Source organism: Sceloporus undulatus, chromosome 4 (assembly GCF_019175285.1).
Source record: "Sceloporus undulatus isolate JIND9_A2432 ecotype Alabama chromosome 4, SceUnd_v1.1, whole genome shotgun sequence".
NCBI classification, from domain to species: Eukaryota; Metazoa; Chordata; class Lepidosauria; order Squamata; family Phrynosomatidae; genus Sceloporus; species Sceloporus undulatus.
Window position 1 is genome coordinate 135,812,799 of NC_056525.1, and position 9,186 is coordinate 135,821,984.

The following is a 9,186-nucleotide window of genomic DNA, read 5'->3' on the forward strand; positions in this document are numbered from 1 at the left end:
ATAATAATAATAATAATAATAATAATAATAATAATAATAATAATAATAATAATAATAATAATAATAATAATAATAATAATAATAATAATGTTACTCACCCTGGTTCTATATCTCAAAACCCTGTATGAATGGAGAAAGCTAACACACAGGAAATTAAATTAATGAAATTTTTAAAAAGTAAAAGCTTTATTCATACCCCGCTTCTCTGTCCAAAGACAATATAAGTGGCTAACAGTTAAAAATCCATACAATAAATACATGGTTACCTAATTATTCCCTCCCTCCCCTTAAAATGGTTCTATGATTTTATGAAAATATCAATTAAACACAACAAGTTAAAAACTATACATTAAAATAACCAAAGAGGTTTGAATGGGGTTTCCGATAATTCATAAGGTGATGGATTCAATTTAGCGGCCGGGAATACTATTCAGGAAAGGCCTGCCAGAAGAGATCCATCTTGACGGCCTTTTTAAAGGCATCAAAGATGGTAATCTCATGGATCTCCTCTGGCAGGCTGTTCCATAATCTGGGAACGGTTGAAGGAAAGGTCCTCTGGGTAGTTGTAGTCAACCTGATTCTTATAGGCCTCAATAAATTCTTCCCAGAGGACCTGAGTGTGTGGGGTGGATTATACAGAAGGAGGCGATCCCATAAATAGGTTGGACCCAAGCCATGTAGGGCTTTAAAGGTCATTACCAACACCTTGTACTGTGCCTGGAAACTAATAGGCAGTCAGTGAAGCCATCTTAAGATGGGTGTTATGTGGTCAATTCTAGGTCTTCAAGTGACCAACCTGATTGCCATATTTTGAACTAACTGAAGTTTCTGGATTAGGCAGAAGGATACCCCCATGTAGAGCGCATACAGGCTGGGCTCGAACCCCTTTCATCCTCTGACACTAGATTTTTACTTGAAAGGATAAAAAAAAACATGGGGACCATTCAGTTAGTATTGTGCAGTTGCCATCGGAAATGGTACAATCCATTCTACCACATTCTTGTGCATATTAAAAACCAGGTTCATGTGTCTTGAAGCCAGTGTCTAATGTTCCTTTGTTTGCATGGATATTTCCCTTGCCCTCTTTTTTTTCAAATGCAAGGACTAAAAGATTGCAAAATACAAGTCACCCTGCAATTCTTTAACTGCATATAAGTATTCTGTGCCACAGTGCTTATGCTGAGCGTATATACGCTGCCTGGATACCCAAATTCACATGACCGTCCCTTGCCAGTAACAACCCTATCATGTGTAATGCAATGCACAAAGAATATGACCCTCTGTGGGAAGAAATGTGATGGCATTTCACCACAAGGACAGGGAAGCGAATCTTCTAGAAATAGCTCATGCTGTAACAGTGGCATAATACCTCCACTGGGTTCGGCTGAAATGTCACAAAGTAGTAAACATGCTTTCACAGTCGCCAGAATTGTTCTTCAAGCCAGGTGTTAAGCAAAACAACTAGGACTGACACTTCAGAAGTGATGATTAACGGCACATCTGTTATGGGACTGATCAACCAGTTTATCCACTAGTTTGTTTAAAACACTCAGAAATGCACACACCCCTGCTTTGCTATTAATCAAAATACTTCTCAGTCTATCGCAACATTTTTAAGTGACTGATAAAGCTGATTGATTAGCTAATCTCGGCCTCTCTTTTAACAAAACAAAAAAGGCAGGGTAGAAAAATTGTTGCTAGGCGTGCTGAAAATCTCCAGTCTACAATTTGGAAGGGAGGCAGTGTGATGCAGCTTTAATTAGGTTAGATGGTGCTCAGTGCAAAATAATCTCAGGTGGCAGCGAGACATGCTGGGGTGAAGGAGCAATAACTGCTCCCTCTTTGAAAACATAAAACCCAGCAATTATTTAGATGATCCAGAAACAAATCCGAGTAACTGCTGGCTTGTACACGTTCAAAGGGAGAGCAACTATTGCTCCTTCACCCCAGCATGTCTTCTTACATCCTGAGAGTATTTTGCACCAAGCAAGGATAGTCTAACCTAATTAATGTTGAACTTTGCTGGAGGTAAATTCCACTGAACACAATGGGATTTACCTCCCAAGCAGGTGCACATAGGTTTGCACTTTTAAGCCTGAATTGGATTTCTTCCCTCCTTTACAATTCACTGACTGGGGTGAGGTGGGTAAGGTGTTGGGGTGGTGTTTGTAGTATGCCCAGGAACATATTCTTCTCCCTACCCCACCTAATACTTAAACAACAATGTTTCATTGATTAATAAAGTTAAAACATGGTCAGTAACCAATAAGCTGCCTAAATCAATTAAAAGTAATAGATTTTAAATATATATATTTATAATGTATATATTTTGAGATGCTGACAGTAAGTTCTGATTTAGAGGAGACATTTCCTTCTGTGTGGTAGAAGAGAGAAGGGAGAAATGCCTCTTCTCAGATGACACCAACTGCAACACACATAATCTAAAACAAAATATGCCTTTTTCTTTGTAACTATGTTTTGTATTATAGAAAAGGTGCAGTTTAAATATACATATTTAATCAATCAAGTACTCATGTATGAGTAATCATCAGCCTCTCGTGGAAAAATTCGGTCCAGGGCTGTGTCCACACAGAGGAAAGGAAACGTTCCTGCCTCCTTCCCACACTGTCCCATTTAGATGATGAAATTCTCCAAAGTAAAAAAGGGTAACACACACCACATTTTCTCCAAATCAGGAAGGAGAATCCAAAGAATCCCCGGAGCAAGTGAACTACATGCTGACATGGGGACGGAAACTGCTGACCTCTTCTTTCCAACTCCCACTACAGCACTTTCAGGTTCACATGGTTCCTCTGATGCCATTCCTTTTTCAGATGTGCAAACTGATTGCACAAGGGTACATGAGCAGAACAGTACCATCAGGAGAGTGCTCCTATGCTCAATGGGATGGCCACTGTCCCCACAACCTGTTGGAAAAGAGAGAGAAGGGTCTCCTGGGGAGTGTGGACAGTACTGCTGGGTGCTGGTTGTGTGGATAGCTCATCCTACCCTCAGATCTGGAAGCCCCAACAACAAGCTGGATTTTCCCCAGTGCAGACACGGCCCTACTTGCTTAGCCTAACATGCTTCTTGAAAAAGAGTTCTGGTGGACTCAGAAGCTTGTTCACCACCATGTGACTGTTGAGTTTGTCTGGACCAAGGTATTCTGTCAGCTACTGGTGCTGACTGGCTTTTCTCTATTGGCTGAACCCATCTGCCTGTATTCTTCAATGCACACACTCCCCAGCATCTTGGCACTAGGAATCCCTCCTTCCACATTCGCCTCCTAAAAAAAGGGAGATGTCATAACACTGCAGGGGGCACCTCCTGCCACTGGAATGACACATTTTGTAACGCCTCTCCAATTTCCAGCTGCTGCACACCAGCAATTCTTAAATGGCTCAGATGGGAAGGTGTAGTCTTTATGCTCTGGAGGCACAGCAAAGTAAATCAGGCTGTCTCTGACTGGGATGTCTCTGTGAAAGTGATTTGCCCCTAATGACAATGAATGGCAGTAGCTGCTGCTTAACTGGGGCATCGTTCTATTAGCATATATGCTCTCTAATGGAGAAGAATGTTCTTTCCAAAGAGCTCGGCACCCCAGCTCAGCAGATTTTTAAAAACGGGCTAAAACTAAAATATAGCCTTTTGTACATAAAACTGCAAATGAAGATTAAGTTTTTATTACCCTGGAAGCTCAAGAGGCCTGTTGCCAAGGGGTATTGGTGTTTCAGTCATCTTGCCCTTGGTTGAGAGCAGTATTTTGAGAAAGCATCCAGGTGCAAACATCTGGATGCTGGAGCTTAGCTGCATAAAGTGGTCCAAATAATTGCAAATTGCAAATCCCAACATAAGTCATTTTCATGCAGCTGTAAGGAAAGGTCAGATCAAAATTCCCACATTTTTTTTCAGACACTGGAAACCACTGAAATGCCACAACCTCTTCTACCCCGGGCTGGCAAGTCAAAGGCATTACGAATGAGAAGGCAAAAATAATCATTTTTGCAACAGCCTCCTTCTGACTGCAGGCAATTGGCTTATGCAATTGACTCTTGCATCCCATAGAAATCCCTCAATCGTGCTGAGCAATCTCAAGCCTCTTGCTGTTTACACCATAGTTTCCCTCAGCTGCTAGCTTTGCATGTCTGTTCTCCATTTTGTTCCTTAGTCCCTGGATACCACAGCCGGCCAGTCACTGACTAGTTGTCTCTTCCACTTAAAAACTGGATTGGACCTTCATATAACAAGAAGCGGGTAGGTTTAAATTGGCAGCCTAATTAGAGGTTCTGCCATGCTCCAGTGCCCTTTGTAATGGCCAGCTCTACAAAAATGATCTCTAATGCAAGAACGCCTTGCAACAATTCTTAGCCTGACCTGTTCTAGGGCAACTATGTGCAACAGCTGGGAAGCAGAGACTCTGAAACCGTTGAAATGTGGATGTGACTTACAGGGTCTCACTCTGCTTCCTTTGTGCACCAGACTTTCCCTATCAACTTATATATAGCAGACGATCTACATAGCTCACATGACTTAATAGTATGAATCTAAGTTGAGTTGTGTTGCTCAGAAGATAAGTAGCATGAGTTAGCATTTATAGTTTTCTTTTGTGTTTAAAATTATCTGCATACATTATTTCAGAAATCTTTACGATAATCATGGCAAACAGGTTGGTATTATTATCTCATATTGCAAGGAATGGATTGCTTGAATATGGTGGTGACTTAGCTGAAGTGAGAGTTGAACTGGACCTTAATTCACAGCCCACTCTCTTTCACAGCAATCCCTTGCATGCCTATTTACAAGATCCAGAGTGCTCAATGGTCTCATTCCCACTTTAAGTAGGTAGAGGACTGCAGCTTTCATCACCACACTACACTACACACAAGATGCCATCTAATGCTAATCACATTATGCCAACACCAAGGGAAATTTAGTAGTAACAGATTTTGTTTTGTTTTAATCTAACTTGTGAGCCACTTTGCATCCCATACTGTCTTCAACATACCATCCAGCTGGCTTGCTGTGCTGCAACACAGACCAGGAAAACTGATCCAGGCAGAACAGTTACCCTCCTGCTTAGACACAAATCCAACTGTGACAAGTAGTAAAGAATGAAGGGGTGCAGTCTCCAATGCTTAATTTGAATGGTGCCCTAACCTTGGGGCTTTGCTTGCCCTTGCCTAATATCTATAAGCTCTCAGTGCTCACTGCACACCCACATATGTCTAAAATTGAAGAAACCGGGAAGGGGGGCTGGAATAAGACCTCTGGACAAGTGACGGAAGAACTGCTGCCAGTAAGAGCAGACAATCCTGGTTCAGACAAGCTGAGGATCATATGTTTCATGCTGTTCTGTGGCAAGTGGGCAAAATGAACCCGAAATTAGAGCCCTGGTAGTGCAGTGGTTAAATGCTTGTACTGCAGCCACTCACTAACAAACCACAAGGTTGTGAGTTCAATACCAGCCTAGGGGCTCAGGGGCAACTCAGCCTTGCATCCTTCAGAGGTCACTTAAATTAGTACCCTGTTTGTTGGGGGCAATTAGCTTATAGTTGTAAACGGCTTAGGGAGTGTTTAAGTGCAGTGATAAGCAGTATAGGAATGTACTTGCCATTGCTATTGCAAACTGTAGCTGTTGAAGCCTGCCCTGAAGCCCCTACCCAGAACTCCCCAAATGAAAATTGACTATTTTTTATCTCTCATATCTTCAAAATGTTTCAGAATGCAGTGAAACATTTTTGAACACACACCCCCACATACCCCAGAATACAAAAAAGGGTAAAGAGATGGATGAAAATTGTCTGAAATCAAAACTGGCTGTGACATGTCTTCCCATCACATTGGTGCGTTGGTGCACTCTGTTAGAGAGGTGAACATGGCTCCATCCCCTCAGTGGCACGGCTCATACAGGAGGCCCTTGTTCTGGAGAGAAAAGATCTCAGGTCGCAGCAGCTGTCCTAGAGCCCTTGGGAAGGTATTGCCAGCCATAGAAACCAGTAATTGGCTAAACACTGCTTTACATATTCAGTGCTTGACTATAAGCAACCACAGATTTAGTCATCTGCTGGGTTAGAACTGAGCAGCAAGCCCTGTGCCTTTTAAGTTCACATGACCTCTAGATGGAGCATTTAAATCAAGCTGTTCTAGAATGGGGCAAATGTCCCATCTCACCTGTCTCTGCAACAAAAGCAGAGGCGTCCCAAGAGCTATTTTAAGAGTGCAAGCCATCACAGACACAATTCAGTATCTGTAAAACCTTGCAGGTACAAATGGAGGGGCAACAAGGAACCACAGATTATCAAAGACAGAAAAGAACAGCACACTACTACCAGCGTATGCATGCACCAGTGATGTAACTTGCAGGGGACAGAAGATTTGGTTTCAGCAGAAGAAAAGAGAGAGTTAATGTCTTTGCAGAGAAGCATGGAAAACTGAGGGTTAATGCTCTTTGCAGGAAGCATTCTCTCTTGCTCTCTTTTCTAAATATTATTTCCTCCCATGAAACTGGCTTTTCATCCTTGGCTGGAGGCAGCTCCTGCTGCTGGGAATCCAGCAGGAGTCTGTATCTCTGCCACTACACACTCCACTGCTCCCAGCAAGTAACCAAGACAAAGAGACTCCCCCTCTCCCTGCTCCAACCCCCAGAGCAAAGCTCCTGTGCTGGGACAGGAGAGGCAGGCAGAAATATTGGCATGTATAGGAGGCGGATGCTCAGGCCCCATGGAGGAAGATGCCCTTAGGCTGGAGTTTAGGTAAAAGCCTTTTAATGGAGAAGTGTGGGGGGGAGAGAGAGAAAGTACCATGGAAATTGAATTCCACCCCTCCTCTTGCTGAAACAGACAGGCAGCGAGTTAAGCAGAGGCACTCCTACACCTACTCACCACCACATCCAGAACAGACTGGCAATGGCTACGAATATGTAATGCATCATGACTACATTATTTTTCATTAAACTAGCCTTCCTGTGAACTTAAAACATGATAGGACTCTGCAAAATGCCTGTTTTGTCCAATTTCTGTTAGACTGTAGTGTAGATTATCAAAGCTTGGTATAGTAAAGCACATTATTAAGGTGACTGGCAACAAGGCCAGGATTCTACACTTTGTGTGGTCTTAAAAGGACCACCTGAATCTATTTACTTTTATTTAAAAGCCCACTTAAGAGTCCTGATCAAAGGCTTAACTAGTTCAGCAGCTAGTTTATCCAATGGCCAACCAGATGCCTATTGTAAACCCACTCACAAGTCAGGAATGCAACAGCATCTTCCCACTCATTTTTCCCAGTAACTGATATTCAGCAGCATGCTGCTTCGTGGACTGGAGATAATATATAACTATTATGACTAGTAGCCATTTACTGGAAAAAGAAAAACCATCTTTCATAACGACAGCCCACCTTTTCTCCCGACCCTACGGGCACTATGGGGGGAAAAGAAAGGAGAAGGCCTGAGATTGTGCCTGCAGCTACAACAGCACTTAGCATTTGTTCAGCTGCTTATAATTCTTGAACATAAAGCAGAAGGGAGGCATCTAACTCTTGTCTAAGATTCCCTTGTCAAGATCACATAACAGCAGCAGCAGCAACTCTAGAGTCAGGATTAGGACACAGCAGGGCCCAGGGCCCACCTCCATCAGGGATCCACTGGACCATGCCATTTCTCATCAACACTAACCAAACTCAATTAGTTCAATGTGCAATAATGAGCAGTTTGTAAATATGGCTATGCAGAACAAGGGGGCTATCAGAAGCTACAAAGCTGCTACCTAGGGTAAAATAATCCAAAATGTACAGAACTTTTAATGGGCATGAAAAGAGCTAGGCAGCACTGTAATCTCACTTTGTTTTCTGCACCTCCTCCACTCTTCAAATCTTGTAGGATATTTAGTCACAGGCTTCATTCCTCTCACACATTCAAATGGAGTTTACTCTTTTGGTTTGAACGGGGACAGGTACGTGGTTGGAATTAAATGCTCATTTCTATTTGGTGCACAGAAGGAATCTGAGGCACATTAAAAGGATTCTTTTCTTTTTTTTAGTCTAAAGGGTCAAGTCTCCAAGGACATTTGTATCTCAGCTGGCAGTGCTACAGGCTATGTATCATTTCAATGGCATCTTCAATAGGGATTATAATCTGAATTGAAGTGGAAATATCTGAGGCAATGAAGCTGTCAGCAGTCTAAGATTAAGGAATTAAAACAGCAGCAAAGCGCTATACGATTTATTCCACATGTATTTGAAAGAAGGCTCAATATTCCATAAAGGTACGGAGAAAGGCAAGAACAATGATCCCATCAATATAAAAAGGAAGGCACTATGAAAATCAGCCACGCCAGATGTAAATCGCCCTAAACTGAAAAAGGCAATGAATGAGTCACGGCAGGTTTGGCTGAACTAAATCAAGAAAGCAATGAAAATGACATGGGGCACAAAGAGCAGCTGGAGCAGTACAGATAACACTTTTCCAACCTGAATCAAGATGGGGAAGGAACCCACACCTCCTACCAACCCCCACCTGTTTAGATAAAATTTAAGAACGCGCATTCAATACACTCAGTAAGTACCATGATACTGAGGAATCATTTCTAGCTTCATAGAAGAAGAGAGAGAGAGAGAGAGAGAGAGAGACTAATCTGGGATTCCTTCTCACTATGAGCAAAGCCAAAAGAGGGACAATTCATAGTTTTAACCTTGAAAAATATTTTTAAACTAGGGATTTTCAGTGTTGAGTTTTGTTTTGTTTTTCAAAGATGCATATCCAGCAAGGTCACCTGCTCCTGTTGAGAGATTCCAGGTTCTCATTTTAGAATGGGGCACCACAATTTGCTGCTATTTCCAGCAATTATCCTCTTTTCTCTGTTCTGTAGTCCTTTTTTCTATTTCCCCACATTTGCAATATGGTTCTGAACACACACACCCCAGCAATCCTAACTCATCTACCTATATCATTGAAAAGGTCATCAAAAAAGATTTTCATCCTGATAAGTGATCTTCATAAGTAATCTAGTGTATGGGTCATATTAAAAATAAGGCCATGTCAGCAAGCTTACAGTGCAAACAGCTTCATGCTCAACTATAAAAGCTATAGTAAACTCTCATGGTTCCTCAAAGATAACAATACACTAGGCTCATTCTGTGAGAATGACACACACTATAACCATTGTATAGATGGAAGAACAATTCCCAAAG

General features: G+C 42.0%; 1 protein-coding gene across 1 annotated transcript in view; it reads left to right on the forward strand.

Annotated features, from left to right (window-relative positions):
• LOC121927768 (histidine--tRNA ligase, cytoplasmic-like) overlaps window positions 1-9,186 on the forward strand; it is a 250,341-nt gene that overhangs the window by 178,986 nt on the left and 62,169 nt on the right.